This window comes from Oryza sativa, chromosome 2, assembly GCF_034140825.1.
Source record: "Oryza sativa Japonica Group chromosome 2, ASM3414082v1".
Classification (NCBI taxonomy): Eukaryota; Viridiplantae; Streptophyta; class Magnoliopsida; order Poales; family Poaceae; genus Oryza; species Oryza sativa.
The window spans coordinates 22,345,026-22,361,992 of NC_089036.1; the positions used below are offsets into that span (position 1 = coordinate 22,345,026).

The following is a 16,967-nucleotide window of genomic DNA, read 5'->3' on the forward strand; positions in this document are numbered from 1 at the left end:
CGAACTTTAAAACCGGGTATTTAACACCCCTAAACTTTCAATACCGTTTATTTTAACCCCCCCTCCCTCAAGCGGTTTTTGGCTAGTTTTCGCCTACGTGGCGCTGATGTGGCAGTCCAGTCAGCAAAAATAAAAATAAAAATAAAAATAGGGCCACATGTCAGAGGCAAGCTACCTATTCTTCTTCCTCCCTTCTCTGCCATTTCTCTCCTTCCTCTTTCTTGCTCTATCCCTCTTCCTCCCAGACCAGGAGGGCAACGATGGTGGTATCCCTGAGCTCAAGGGCTAGTTTCAGCGAGGGAGCTAGCTCCTCCTTGACCCCAAAAGTTCCCATGCATCATGTGGCTTCAACATCACCTCTTTGTCAACCGCTGATGCCTTGTGCTCTTCTCCTCCCCGAGAGCTACTGCCACTGCCTGACAAGTGATTGAAGGGGAGAGAACAAAAGAGAAGTGGTGGGAGTGAGGAGCTCTGCATCGACCACCTAGGAGAGATGAGACTAACTGGATCCCCTTCGCTACCGCCCAGAGCCCCAGATCTGACCGATTTTTTTTTTTTTGACAGGGATCTGACCGAATCTTGAGTGAAGCTCGACACATCCACCACCTAGGAGAGATGCGGAGCTCGGCGCTGAGCCGCCGACACCACCATCGACTGCCTTGCTCCTCCTTCTCAGACTCCTATCTTCGTAAGCACACCCTTCTCCGAGCAGCCGGTGGCCACCACCATGCCCCTCCCTTGGCGATGTCGGAGAAGATGGGGTCCCTAGGGCGGCCTCGAGCTCACGATGAGCTCCACCGTCGTGCCATCCCCTCTCTTGCCTCTTCCTCCTCTCTCCAATTGCTCTCTCATCGCCAGTGGCTGCCTGTAGGCGCGATTCCGTCGGCGGCGGCTGGGAGAGATGGAGGAGGAAGATAAAGCCAAGCTGGCCTACGGGTCCCACATTTTTTTTCTAGCTGAATTTCCACGTAAGTGCCATGTGTGCAAAAACCACCATGGTTTCTGATAGGGGTGTAAGTTAGACGGTTTGCAGAGTTAAGGGGTGTTAGATACCCGGTTTTAGAGTTTGAGGTGAGTTTTAAACAAAGGCAATAGTTGAGGGGCGTAAAATGGACTTATCCCTTAAACAAACTATCATAATACACAACTCTTTTTATTTAAACCATATTATATTTATTAATATTGTTGGTTAAAATAGCATCTCGAAAACTGTGTTAAAGTTTAAAAATAGTTATATTTTAAGACGGAGAGAGTAGCATTTTCATCATGTCCTTGTGTTCGTACCTTATCTATTTCGTTCAGATTTGACCTGCCGCATGCAGGCGCGGTCAAACATGCACACAAAGTACAGTTGATTACTTGCTGTCATATAAACGAAAAGGATTTACATGTGATCTGTGTATCAGTGTAGAATTTTTTTCATTTTTAAATTTTTTTCTTTTAATATTTATAGAAATAATCCATGGGCGCAAAAAATTACAAAAATAGACCCTGCCGCCCTCCACTAGGGCAGCAAGCTGACGTGGCAAACGGGGAGGGACGGGCGGTGACGGCAGACGGAAGAGGGAGGGTTTTTTTTTTGCACGAAAAGGCCTCCATGCAAAAAAGCCAGCCCGGGCTTAGTACTTTTTGGCTGGTATAGGGCGGCAAGGGACCCAGATGCAAAAAGTACGAGCCAAATGCTGCGAAAATTGCATGAGGGCGGCAAGGGGCTAAATGCAATTTTCGCAGACGGCCGCAGACGGCGCCGTCGAGCCGCCGTCTGCCACGTCAGCTTGCCGCCCACCACTAGGGCGGCAGGGTCTATTTTTGTAATTTTTTGCGCCGATAGATTATTTCTGTAAATATTAAAAGAAAAAAAATTAAAAATGAAAAAAAATCTATCAGTGTATGGATGTAACTTGAACGGAACCTGTACATCCAACGCGGTAGGAGTACGTTTCCGTGGCTGACGGAGCAGACGATCGAGGGCGGCAACCAGGCGCAGGTGGCGGTAGAGGAAGGAGGACGATGCTCATGAGTCTAAGTCCATACGCTATTACTCCCTCCGTATTTCTAATGTATAACGCCGTTGACTTTTTAATAAATATTTAATCTTTCATCTTATTTAAAAAAATTTATGTAATTATAATTTATTTTATTGTGACTTGATTTATCATCAAATATTCTTTAAGCATGACATAAGTATATTTATATTTGCATAAAATTTTTTAATAAGACGAGTGGTCAGATGTTGGTTAAAAAGTCAACAGTGTCATACTTTTTAAAATATGGAGGGAGTACGATGGAGACTTTTTTTTCCGGTCCTGCAGGGGCAGGTACCAAATTAATCCCGATCGTTCATTGGTGTAGATCAGATGGCTCAGAATTGGTAGTACTAGACAGTACTTCCTCCGTTCCATAATATAAGTCACAACTACTTTTTTTAAATGATCCATAATATAAGGCATGCATGTATGCATATAATTAATTATGACCTCTTCTCCATTAAATTATGACTTTTTTAAATCCTCCACCATCAAGATCTCTAATTCTATTGGATGCATGTATTATATTTATTAGGATAATTCAAACTAGGAGATGACGGAGGGTGGGTTTTTTGCATTAAAACCCTTGCCGCCCTCTGGGGCGGCAAGGGGTCCGAATGCAAAAGAGCCGCAGGGGGCCGGCCATTTTGCAGGCGGCCCCTTGCCGCCCTCTGGCCGGGCGGCAGGCCTCGCTGCCTATAAAAGGCCTACCGCCCAGCCCCCAGCCCTCATTCCTCACCTCTCAAATCCAGTAAAAAAAAAAGAAGAGAGGGGAGGAGAAGAGAAGAAGGGGCGAAGCCCTGCGGATTCAGACACCGATTTCAGGTAATATTCGTAGATCCTATATGTGACTATTGAGTTAAATAGTGTGTATTTTTAAAAAATTTGTTTGAATAAATGCATTATATTTTTATGGTTTTAGTTGTACTAATTTAGAAGTACGTATTGTAGATATCGGTAACAACGTAGATCTGTTAGTTTGGAATCAATACTTTACCGTTGCATTGGCTTACACAAGAAGATATTACGTTGTAGATGTTTATTGCATGAAAGAGTAATATGATCTAGTTAATTCGTTGACAGATATGTCGAACAAACCAATATTCCAAGTTTACCATGGACCAGGAAACGTCCGTTACGGGCCAACTGGGGTAGATCTGTCAGATTTTATTGTACCAGAAAGGGGAATTGAGAGACCGGCTGAGAGAAGTGTACCTTCTATAAAAGGATGGTTAATGAAGGGCTTGAGAGTTGATCCACAGACAAGTGACATAACAATCAATGTTATAGTAAGTCGGGCAACTGAGAGTTTTTATTGGGAACTAATGCCAGTTCAAAACTCTCAAGTGTGGAGATGGTATGTGGAAAATGCAATGCAACGTGGGTGGCCTCTAGCTTTGGTTCCGTTTGTGCAACCGAAGGATCCAGGTGTGCAGATAAACATGGATGATGGCGAGGGACCAAGCGTTGAAATAAATGAGACTTCTGTGGAGGAGGTCAACGCAGGAGTGGACGGCGGCGTAGTAGCTCCAGTGGGCATTCAACCAGGTGGAGTGGCCGACGAGGGGGAGACTGTCGCAGCCATTGTGGATGAAATGGAGAGAGAGGATTCTGACAACGAGCGTGTGGAGGAAGGTGATTCGTCAGATGAGGAGACGGATATTAATCCAGCAGAATGGGCTAGTCAGGATTTTTCTGGGCTGATCGTCTCTGAAGAGGATAGTGTGAGATGGGAGTACAAAGAAAATGAGGTTATTCAGGGAGCGATTTATAGTAGAACAGAAGATATGAAGGAGGCGGTAAAACATTTTGCAGTGTCACTTCATAGAGAGTTTTGGGTTGCCAAGTCCAACCGGTCGCAATATGAAGTTCGGTGTGTTAAGGAAAAAGATGGTTGTCCCTGGAGAGTGCACGCGTATAAGGGGAAATGGAAGGATTATTGGACAGTGTCAGTCGTTACCAAGCATACATGTTTTCTACCTGGTGTTCAGAAATACCACAGGAACATTACATGTGCATTTGTCGCATCTGAGATGTATGCGCATGTCATCGATAATCTCACATACGAACCAAGGTCAATAATCCGACACATCGAGGAGACATACAAGTATACTATTAGCTATGCCAAGGCCTGGAGGGCCAAACAGAAAATAATAGAGATGAGATTTGGAACATACGAAGCCTCGTATGACAATTTGCCACGCCTGCTTGGTGTTATCGAGGAAAGAAACCCTGGGAGCTCTTACGAAGTGAAGAAATTCCCATCAATTGAACATCCTGGCAAGAGTGTGCTGCAAAGGGCGTTCTTAGCTCTACATGCATGCAAGATGGCATTCGTAAACTGTCGTCCAGTTCTCTGCATTGATGGGACATTCTTGACAGGAAAGTATCGGGGCCAGATACTGACAGCAATAGGGGTAGATGGGAACAATCAGGTATTGCCCTTGGCATTTGCTTTTGTTGAGAGTGAGAATACTGACAGCTGGTACTGGTTCCTAGGCCGACTCCCCCTCCGCACGGAGGTAAGTATTTTTAAGGATTTTTCTGTACATGCCTCGCACATATATGTGAGCCGTTTCACTTGCCGATTGATTCAGGGTTTCGTGCACCGTTCAGCACCCCACCTTCCTCGGCTAGGCCTTCTGGTGTGCCCCCAACAGGTACTTAAAAAACAACATTACTTCGACAATCAATTTACATGCATTTTATGTCTTAGCTTACAAGGTCCCGTTGTCGATGTGTAGGTTTCGCCCAGTTCGCTATGACGCAGGCCGCCTACTTCTCCCACGCTGCAGGGTCAGCGTCTCAGCCAGCTGCGTCGACCTCGCACTCAGCGCAGTTCCAGCAGTACACCGGGGCTTCGTCACAGGCAGCCGGCACGTCGAGTCAGGGTCCACCACTGGACCATGCTGGGACCTCGTCGGACTGCTTGCTGTCTTCCACCTTGCTCTTCGACATCACTGACTTCGACTTCGCTTCAGGCTCGGCAGAGGACGTCATCGGCCCCTCACAGCTGGGAGGCGCACCATCGGTGCAGACGCAGGACCAGGCGCAGGCCACTCCTCCGCCAGACACTCGTGCTACCCGTGCTGTGCCACCGGATCGTTTCACCTACTCCCAGGACCACGTGCGAGCACAGGCCCGGAGGACCAAGCGTGGTCGCGGCGCGGGGCAGGGCCAGTAGAGCTGTCTTCTCTTTGTTTATTCGCTTCACTTTCCAGTACTGTATGCTTGTGTAATGACTACTGAAAGTGCATCTAGGCCCCTAATGATTTTGATGATTGATTACAATGCGATTAGAGAGGACTAACATTTTTATTCAAGCAAATGTGAAGGATGTTAAGTCCTCAACATGTTGTAATACAATGCATATCCCGTGAATGCGACATCGCGATACAATGCGGCAATGATCAAATGGTAGATTGTATCCTTTTCCTCGCATTGTGTCGTAGGAAAACCGTACTATAAAGGGGGATGATGCATAGACATATAAGGAGTGATGCGTGTGCTCAAAATCATTTTTCCTTCGAAGCATTTCTCTTTTGGAGTGTTCTGGAAATTTTCGGAAGTTCCGAAAATAGTTTTCGGAAGTTCCGAAAATACACAGAACCGTTTGAGAGCTCTCTGGAAATTTTCGGAAGTTCCGAAAATGTTTTTCGGAAGTTCCGAAAATACACAGAAGCGTTCTGGAAATTTTCGGAAGTACTTTCGGAAGTATTTTCGGAAGTTCCGAAAATGGGCGTTGACTTCGATTTTTCTCAGATCTGGAATTTTCGGAAGTTCCGAAAATTGTTTCGGAAGTTCCGAAAATCCCTTTTATTGCTCTCCAACTGGGTCCCTTGCCGCACTTTTTACATCTGGGTCACTTGCCGCCCTCTATTGGGGCGGCAAGGGACCCAGATGCAAAAAGTACAGCCGCAACCTCCTGGAGGGCAGCCAAAATTGCAATTAGACCCTTGCCGCTCTCTGTATGGGCGGCAAGGGCCTAATCGGAATTTTCGCCGACGGCGGCAGACGGCGCGGTCGACCCACCGTCTGCCACGTCAGCTTGCCGCCCCAATGGTGGGCGGCAGGGTCTATTTTTGTAATTTTTCTCGCCGATAGATTATTTCTGTAAATATTTAAAAAAAAATCTAAAAACAAAAAAAATTCCCTCCCTTCTCACATCCATCCAGCTCTCGCTTCCCCACCCGCTAGACACAGGCCCATCAAGGCCTGTCTTCTGGCCTTTAATCTTCCCCTCCCGTCCTCACACAATATCCAGCAAGAATACCAAGTGACCTACTCCCTCTGTATTTTAATACATGATGCTGTCGATTTTTTTTATCAATATTTAACTATTCATTTTATTTATAAAAATATGCAATTATCATTTATTTTATGTGACTTTATCATCAAATGTTTTTTAAACATAACATAAATATTTTAATATTTGTATAAAACTTTTGAAAAAGACGAATGGTCAAACATTGGTCAAAAAGTGACTTCATACATTAAAATGTGGAGGGATTACATTTTCCCGTCCATTGACCTTCCATAATATGTGTTGGTATTTCTTAACGACATTACTAGAAATATAGTTCCCAGCAATGGTGCAGAAATACTTCTGGTATATTATGGTTACAAAGTTCATCCGCAATCGCACGGATATACCATTGTAGCATTTCATCCGAGAATATTCCAAGGGTATCGTATTTATTTTATCCCGTGGGAAGATCATGTAGAGAGAGCTTGACTAATAATTTATATACTACTTGTGATAATCATATTCTAAGCAGGGGTTAAGATAATCCAATGGTAGAGTGACACAAGCATTAACTACTCATTCTCATAATATACCATCTAAGCTAAGTGGAAAGAAAAGAGAAAGAAAATCTATTCCTATATTTCTAATATACATAGTATACATACATTCTAGTTAACTAATATACTAGCTAATACCCTCTATCCGATGCCCTCCTGGTACTTCGAGAAGCCACTCCTGACTGCCGAGTTCCTTACGACAGCCCGTCATGACCATACAACCAGGGCTAAATACGGAGGAATACCCTCCCCAGGGAATTAACTTAGGATTATATACCGGCGCGGAGGAATACCCGTACTGAGCTGTCACCATCAGCGGCCCACCTCTCATCCGCAATATATAACCCCAAATAATGATATCCCGTAATCTAGACACCACGTCTAAACTACCAGATACTACTCTAATATCATCGTCATGACATAGAGTAATTGCATAAGCAAACATTATACCCGCACCAAAGCATCTCCCAGATAAGCTAGCCGTATATTCAGTATAACATGAACATAATGTAAAGTTGGTACTCATGTAGCGCCCGTTCCGTCGTGGCGCCTAGCGGGAAAATTTAATTCTAAAAACCCTATTTGCGAAATCTGTTTCTTTGCTTGTTGTCAGTCCCCGTGCCATTCCAGATCTCATTTCCCCGATCCATCGTCGAAATCAAAACCCTAATCTCAATCTGTCCCGAATCAAATCCTCTCGAAAAGTCTATTTTGCCTCCCTTGAGTTCGTGGGCCGATCTCTTCTCCCCGGCCCATTTCTCCTCAGCCCATCTCTCCTCTCTCCTCCATCCTTGCCCGCACGTGTGAGGCACGTGCGCCGCACAGGCGCTGAGCAAGAGAGAGCTCGCTCTCTCTCTCTTTCCTTCCCCTCTCTCTCTCTGCTCTCGCTCCCTCTCGATGCCGCTTCCCGCCAACGCCGCTCAAATCACCGCGCCACCCGTTGCTTCCCACGCGCGCGCGCCGTGGTGGCCGACCGACCAGTCGCCGCCGCCGTCAGAGCCTGCCGCGCCTGAGCACGAGTCTGCCGCCTTGTAGCCGCGCCCTTCCAAACCGCCCCGCCGTCATCGTCGTTGTCATCGACCAGGCCCCGCCACTCCGCGTGCTAGCTTCCAAGGGATGGAGGCAGAGCTCCTCCTCCTCCTGCCGCGTCGCCCTCTCTCCCTCCTTCTTTTCCCAAAGAGGCAAGGGGCAAGCCACTTTCTTCCTTCCTTTTTCCCTTTTCTCTTCCACCGTTGGCGTCATGCCCTCCGTCGCCGTTTTGGACGCGAGCGCCGAGCGCCAGCTCGCTCCTTGACCGCCCTAGGTCAGTTTCCAAACCGACATTGCCCTTCTATTAAACCAAGGCGCCCTCCCTTCCTCTTCCTCTCCCTTGTTTTCGCCTTCTGCCTCCACCGCGCCATCGTCGCTCCGCCCTGCTTGCACCTCCGCCGTTTGTCGCCAAAGCACCGGGAGAGCCAGTGCGTGCGAAGGACGCGTGAAGGGGACTCCGGGCGCTCGTCTTCTTCCTCTTCCCCGGCCCGAGGCCGGAGAGATCACTCCCGTGCCGTCGGCCTCTCGTCACAGCGCCCCGTCTCGTCTCGGTAGAACACCTCCCCGTTCTCCCTCCTCACTCTTCCTCCTTCCGCTTAGGCTTGAGCAGTAGCTTGTGTAGCCTCCCCGTAGCTAGCCTGCGCCGCCCCTCGCAGTAGGCTTGCCGCCGTCGCCGCTCGCAGTAGGCTTGCCGCCGTCGCCGCCGCGCTCGGTAGTAGCCACCCATCATCAGCCTTCCTCGGCGATGTTCCGTCCAATCCAATGCTAGAAACGGATTCCCGAAGTCGCGTAGATGCTCTAGCTCGCCTGAATCGATCTCCCGTCGCGCCGTCGCTGTTACCCTCTTTTCCCGCCGCCGGTTGCCGCCGCCGCAATCCGCTGCCGTCGAACTCCCTCCAGCGAATCCGAGCCATTGGTTCGTCCCCTCTCAACCCATGCTACCTCCCGGTGTGCTCGCTTTCACCTGTATCGCCGTGGTTCGCTCTGCCGTTCGCAGCCGCCGTCCGCCGTCTGTTCCAGCCGACGCCGTCTTCAACCTCCCGCCGGTCCGCGTGGCTGCCACGTAGGTGCCACGTCGGCGCCAGCTCGGCCGGACCGGGTCAAGCCGATCCCGGTCAGCCGCTCCCTCCGTCCCCGCTCGCGTGCGCGCGGCCCACGGAGAGCCGAGAGGCTGCGCGTGGGCCACTTGCACGCCGCGTCCACCGCAAGCCACAAGCGTGCACCGCACCCACCCCAACCCTAGCGCCGCGCCGCATGCACTTCGCTCACGGTGAGCCGAGCCGCCGACAAGCGGGTCCCACTTGGGACAACGCGAGGTGGACCCGGCCCACCGGTTCCCCTCCCTCTCTCCCCGCGCGTGCCTTTGGGCCGCCTTCTCGGGCCGGCCGGCCCATTTAGCTCGGCCGAGCCGCCCTTTTCTCTCGGGCCGCACCCTAGCCGCCTGAGGGAAGTCTATTTCCCCTCCCTCTTTCTTTTCTTTTTTCAAAAGGGTTTAATTAAATCCTTTTTCCTTTAGACCAAAAATCCAATAATCTTAGAAATTCAATATCTTTTCAACCGTACATCCGTTTGACTCCGTTCAACTTCCAAAATTCCTCAAATCTCGAGATCTATCTAATGGCACGCTTAGAGGTCAATAATAGGGCTTTAATTTCGCCGTTTGTTGAGTCGTCTCATTCGCGTGTAGCTTCGGAGCCCAAAGACCCGCAGTGCGAGGATTTCGAGGATCAAGCTCAAGATCTCGAGGAAGGCAAGTCACCTTTGATCATCTTACACCTATAATTTAAATCTAAGTACTTCTTTTCCACAAATAATGCATGGATAGGATTAACACAAGTAATTTGGCCGCGGCTTGCGAGATAGCCTACCGGCCCCAATCCTAATTGCTGCAATTACCCTCCTTGAATTATTGAACACTTAAACCTCCCTTGTCAACTATTGTACTTCGATGTACGGGCCTTCGGGCACGCACGTCGGAGTCCTCCCCTCAAATTTAAAATGTCCAACGATGGGTAAAACTTAGGTTTTACGAAAGACTTGGAAAAAAACCAACACCTGGGTCGGTGCTTGCGAACTAAATGAATTTCCAAAAATCGCAGACCGGGGGACGTGCCGGGAGCATGGTTTCCCGCTCTTGCACTTAAGGACCGATTCCTTTGGAATTTCATCCGAACATATAACAAGTACGACCACATAGGTGGAATGGGACACCCCTGGCTGAGTAATTAGCTAATCAGGGGAGCCTTGATGCCGGGAGACAAGTGGATTCGCCAGGGTGGTATCGGGGAGGACCCCTGGGCTTCCTGGCACAGTATGGTCTAGGACCTAACCTGTTGTTGGTCTGGGACCCCTCTCGTCGGCATATGGTAAACCTGTGTCGGCTCTCGAAATGCCTTGTCATGAAAGCCTCAAGGTCACCAGATGTGGCTGTTCTGCACGGGCTGGGTGATCCGGGTTAGTAATGTCGTGTGGGTAAAGTGTGCCCCCTCTGCAGAGGTTATTAAACTGTTCGAACAGTCGTGTCCACGGTCATGGGCGGATGTAAGGTGATTCCTTAGCGTAGTTTTGTTTGACCACCGCTTTGTGAAATTGCTGTTGTGGAATTGGGTTCGATGTTTGGAACATCTGTGGCTGATGGGATCAGCTAGGGCCGGGTGGCCGTTTGAAAGTTGTGGCCGGGTGCCAATCTTGAATCTATCAAAGACTGATACATTGCACATACTCCGACCGGACGAGATGCACTGTCTCATCCGTGTCGTTTGAGAAGCACTCACTTAGTTGTTTAAAAAGGAGTCTAACTAAAATCAATTGTAAAAACAACAGCCTTTCCTTGAAGCCTTCATTAAACACATAATTCCCATGACTTGCTGAGTACTCCTGTACTCACCCTTGCTCTATATAAATAATCCTCCCCAGTTGCTGAAGAAGATGAGATGGATCCCGCTGACGAGGAGTTCTTCCAGGAGCAAGTCGGCTATGATGAGTTTTAGGGTTTCGATCTAGTTCCCAAGTCGCGCCTATGATGTATGGTCCAAGTCTTGGCTTCCGCTTTTCTCTTTTGTAATGCAGTTGTGAGCTCGGGGTTTGTCCGCAGCCCAACATGACTGCAATACTACTCTATAATAAAGAGACCTCTGTTGCTGCGATATTCTGTCTTCCTGTGATACCAGCACTGTTTCCTGGGACTGGTATCGGCTAACAGGTTAATTTGGAGCGTCACGGGCTGATTCCGTTCGGGGCTAGTTCGGGGCGTGACAACTCATATACTCGGAAAGTATTTCAATACCATAAATGTATATAGAAAAATATTCTAATAAAAGTACAAAGCTTACAAAAGAGAAGAGAAGAGCTATTAGAGCCATACCCGAACTCTTCCGAAGGCTTCCAGACTCCTGATTTATACTCTATTCCTATTCCACCAACTAGATACTACTAAACTAAACTTGAGAGAAATGAGAGCCCCTGAGCCCCTGATTCATATTTAATACATCGTAAAATCTAATTCGAGAGCCATCTCGTTTTAGCGTTATCGCACGACGCTGGGAGAGTCGTCCTATTGCGCGCGTCATCGTGGAGTCCATCTGCGTGGGCCTCGCAGTCACATGCGTGGCTTTCTGGATAAGGATCGAGATTAAACCACTCCAACCGCACATCACACGTAATTCTTGCTTCAAAGAGAGTCAGAGAGAGAGAGAGGATGGCCACTGGCTTCTGCGTTGGCCGGTGGTGATGGCAATGAGGACGGCGACGACGTATCCACCAAGCGGAGAAGGGCGACAGTGAGCACGGGGGTCTCCGTCGTTGCCGTCGTCAAGGTTGAGGTAGGAACGAGTGGGGGTGATGATGATGACGAGTGCGAGGCGGAGCGGTGAGGCGCACTGTGTAAGCGATGTACTCGCATCTCAGCATATTGTAAGAGAGGGGTGAGGCAAGGTGACCCCCTCTCGCCTCTGCTCTTTGTACTAGGAGCTGAGCTTCTTCAGGTTATTGTCAATAGAGCTCATGTCAATAGAGCTCATGTTATGGTTACTATCAAAGCCTTTTCCTTCAGATATTGATCCAAACTTCCCCATTGTCCAATATACTGATGACACTCTTCTCTATTTGAAAGCCAGTGGTAGAGAGCTTTTTATTTTAAAGGCTTTATTGCTTTGCAAAGTGATCTTTTACATATCATCTTTCATATTTTTTGCCATTGATTTTCTACTATATGGACCTACCACAGCTGACTTATGTGCTGCATAACTGCACTTCCAGTATATTGTGGTGGTAAGTGGCAATCGATTATGCTCCTCAAATTATTGCTTGCCCAAATGGTGAGTTTCCCTGACGATCCATGTTTCCTACTGGCTACAAGTTAATTGGTCCTTACGCAAAAACTTTTGACTTTGCAACCTTCTGTCTCTAATATAAGAGTTCTACAAAGTTTTTCAAGTGAAGTCGATGTACTTATGGTTCCAAAATGTATTGTTCAATTGCCAGGCTATGTTTCTCGACCTGCATCACCCCCCCCCCCCCCCACCCCCCCCCCCCCCCCCCCACGCACCAACAACCCAAATACTTAAAAGAAACTCGGCAGTTTCTTCTGTATGGTGAATTGTGACAAGTTTGAGTAATAATGAGATGCAATATCGCAGTGATAATGTTCTAAAATTGGATATCAAAATGTATCTAATCGCATCTGTAATGGCTGTTGGCCAACCGACGACTCAACTCCTCTCACACGAGCACACACACAAGAATGAAAGGCAAACACAGTGGATTAGAGAATTTTGGTGCTGCACACCAGCAAACCACAACACTCACCAGCACGCTCCTGTTAATCACCACACAAAACACAAGCTAATACACACACATTAAGCCATGTTCTGGCCGCACTACCCAGCCAAACACTGCATGGCTTAACCACTAATCACTTCCCTACATGCAGGCCACATCTCTTGCATATAGAGCACCACACTCACACGTTCAGTTGCTGGTATCCAATCCGCCGATGCATGCGTCCATGCAAAACAGATTGTGACCTCTTCCTGCTCCTGAACTTGCGCCATGACTCAATCGACCAAACGCCTGGCCACACACATATGCAAAACTAATTCTAACACACACACACACGTACATACACATCATGCCACCACTCTTGGCCACTACCACGCCGCACGATGAGCATATATACTACTAACTACAGCTTAACACAACCAAACACTAAAACAACAAGATTAATTTCTAACAATGACAAGACCCAGAAATTTTCACTACGATTTTACATCTTATTTTCCTATGATATTTTGGACAGATTGAATGCCTAGAAAGTAGGTCGTTCAGGTGCCAAGATTCCACCCACTTTTTCAAGTGATTTAATGGTGTTTATTTCGTTGCTATTCTCTTGACACATATCAAGTCTTTGACTCCTAAGTTTTAATAAAATAAAATCTCTGATTCCTGCTTACTCATTGTGAAAAAATTATTTAATTTCTTTGTTTTTTGGAGTATTTCCGAGCACATCAAGACGCGCGCCTTAATAACCCCTACTCAATCCGAATCCACCCTCCAGCTATATATGGCCATTTGGGCGGCACGGCCCAGCACGGTGCTGGCCCATGTGCTGAAGCATCGGCCCAGGCACGGCCCAACACGACTCGGGCCGTGCCGAGCCGACCCGAAGTCACGACAGCCCATTGCGCTTCTTCATAAAAAAGTCTAATTTTCATCCCTTATTTCTTTGGGCCATGTCTGAATGATTGTATTCAGTCTATTTTGCTTTGGAAAAAGTACACCGCAGGTCCTTCGGTGGTTTTGACCCCGGTTTTGGTCTACGTGGCGGCTGAGTCAGCGTGGAACCCGGTTTCTCCGCCTCTGCCACCACCGCCTACTGGCCGCTGCTCCCCATCCGCCGGCCACCACGCGCTCGCTTGCTGGCCGCCACCGCCGCTCCCCATCCGCTAGAGAGAGATGAGGAAGGAAAGAGAAAGAGGAAAGAGATAGGGTGAGGTGGACACCTGACATATGGGGTCTATGTGGGTCCCACGCTGACTCAGCCGCCACGTAGACCAAAACCGGGGTCAAAACCACCGAAGGACCTCGGACGACCGGTTTTGTATTGTTAAGGGACCTCGTATATCTGGTTTGCGGTTCGAGGATGTTTTTATCCCAATGACAAGTTGAGGGACCTTCGGTGTACTTTTTCCTTTTGCTTTCCTTCTCTCTTGGGCCATGAATTGTATGGCTGCATTAAGTCTAATTTTAGTCCCTAAACTATTTTTCTTCCCTCCTCATTGGATCGAGCCGTGCCGGAATGGCCCACCGTGCCAAGGCATCGGCCCAGGCACGACCCAGCTGTCGGGTCAGGCCGGCCTAGGCACGACCCCAATCGGGCCGTGATGTGCTTGTGCCAGGCCATCGGGCCTTGGGCCTTATGGCCATCTATACCTCCAGCAGTATTTTATATGATTTTGTTTCTCTCATTCAGAATTTTGATAAGCAAACATAACTTTTTTTAGACTTTATCTTTATATTTGTGAATTTTTTTGGCCAGTAGCAGAATATGTTTTTATACCACCACCTATCATGTGATGATATATAATTACTATAAGATAAATTCTCTATTATTTACGCTAATATTGCACACTGGGAATTACTCTTTTATACCCACATCAACGCGCGGGGTATCAACTTAGTTAACATAGAGGATTGATGACTCAATTAGAGAGCAATACAAATCTTGACTGTTACTGTTGATTGATGGTGTTAATTTGGCTAATTACCAGTAACTGATGCTCATCAACGGAAGTAATTGTGTTTCGGTTTCATCATCCTCTCATTTACCTCTGCACACATATAACCAAAGAAGGGCCTAGCTCCTGAATGTATCAAAGAGACACAATTGTACAATACTCCACCCTCTACTTTTGTCGTTGCACTACTGCATTCCCCTCGCTAGTTTCTGCGCGCACAGAACCAGCGAGAGCAAGCCTCCGAAACCACGCCCCGCTGCAACGTTTGCATGGACATTCTCACTAATCGTCTGCTTCATCTTATTTCTAGTGTTGTTCACAAGAACAAGGACTATATCCACGATGGCGACCGATACTGGGAACGTCAACACCAGCACCGCTGCTTCTGGATTTGGGGGATTCTCTTTTGGGTATGTGTATCTACACATGGTGTTAAGCATGTTCCAGATGATTTAGTTCTTGTTAGCACGAACATGTTTAGCACTACATTTGGATCACTTTTATGCTTAAATGTCATATTTATTCTTTTGTTTTTCTAGATTAAATTACGAAGAAAAATGACTAGATTTTCAACAGCAAATAGGCAGCGTTGCCGTTGATGGGGCTGGAAACCCGGTGGATGGCAGTGGCTGCTTGGATCATGGATTTGCCTTGAAGTGGGGCCTTCGCTTTCCAAGGCAGGTGGCTTCAGTGGCACCGGCGGTGACGGATCAAGGAGACAAGGATTCGGCGGCGATGGCTGCTCTCCAGCCCGGATCTCTTGTTTTGATCAGTTTCTTTTTTTTCCTTGTAGTTGTATCGTTTGGGGATTTTGCCGGATGTTCCATAAACAACATTGAACAGAACATCAACACACTACAGAAATCGACAAGTTGGGGGAGGACAGGCTGCGGCGGTGGCTAGTGGTGACACACATACGGATGCGAGCTGATGAAACGACGTCATGCTTGGAATAGGCCTGAAGGTGATGGTGTCGACCTTATGCCCATGAGATCCTGAGGACTAGGAGGTCGTCTCTATCTGTCTGCTTTACTTAGTTCAGATTGTACTCCTGTTAAATGAACTAGGAAGGTGGCCCGCGCGTATGCACGGGCACTTATATTATTGAAAGGTAAGATTATTGTTTGTTCAGAAATTTTGTCTTATAGATTAAGGGCAAACTAAAGTTTAGATAATATTATTTTATAATAATTTAAGGGTTCTATTTTTCTTAACGTATCTTAAAAAACCATTCACAAACTTAAGTAGGAGATGGATTAAGTACTTACGATTTTTGAATCATGTTTCTTTTTTCTCGAATAAATAAAAAACTATTGCTAGTTAATTATCATATAATCCATCTATACACATACCGTGTAGTACGACCACAAATGAAAAATGCGAGTGCAAGATACTCAAAATTCTTTTGATTAAATCGTCTCATGAAGGCGCATGATATAGTAATAAAGAGAGGGAAGCATATGCATGGGAAAAAAAGGAAGAAGGAGAAAAAATGAAAAAGGGAGGGGAAGCGTACGTACCCATGCACGTAGGTCCGTACCTATGCCGCGGGAGGAGAGATGGGACCTCGTACTATTTAGTTTGTTCTAAGATCAATTTAATCTAACGGTTTGTAATATTGGACCAACCGATTTAAGTGAAAATCAAGAAATAGATACTTTGTTTTTTTCTTAGAATTTCTAATATTTGCCCTAATTTATTAGAGCACCACGTCGCAGCTTGAGAGCATTTTAAGGAATTTTAAATGACTTAACACATGTAATTAGAATATTAACTGTGCAATATATATGTATGGGACATATGGTAATATTTGTTCCAGTTTCGTCCATGTTTATATACATGTAGAGTGAAATTAATTTTGTGGCTTGCAAGCCTCTAATTAATAGCAATTAATTTTGACACCTATTTACAATTGTTCAAAGTAACTCTTACATATTCATCTTACGACTTTAATAATTTATCACCATGACTCGCATGAAAAAAAAAATGTAGTACTTAAGGTTTACGATAGCTGAAATTGATGAATTATATAATTTATGTGATATATTTTTTTTGAAATGGATGAATTATATAATTTATGTGATATTTTTTTGAGGGTATAAATGAATGAATTGACTTCTAAAAAGTTAGAATGTTTTTAATTTAAAGAAGACACTATTTAGAAACTTGGAAAGCATGCAAACAAAATTCCAAAATATGGAATCGGGAAAAAAAGAGAGGGCCTTAAACTCCCTTTATCACCCTTGTCGTAGTAAGAGTTCTATCAATATTCGTCAATATTGCGCTCACATTTATAACATAATGATTCATTTCACCTATACGAACAAATAGTACAAAATCTAAATATGACATAACACAGATACATTATAATTAT

The 16,967-nt window shown here is 46.4% G+C and overlaps 1 long non-coding RNA gene across 1 annotated transcript; it reads left to right on the forward strand.

Annotated features, from left to right (window-relative positions):
- The first annotated feature begins 4,425 nt into the window (after positions 1–4,425).
- Positions 4,426–4,908, forward strand: LOC136355156 (uncharacterized). The gene is made up of 3 exons (XR_010739317.1): positions 4,426–4,549; positions 4,625–4,687; positions 4,772–4,908. It is a non-coding gene; the product is annotated as an uncharacterized lncRNA (long non-coding RNA).
- The last annotated feature ends 12,059 nt before the right edge of the window (positions 4,909–16,967 follow it).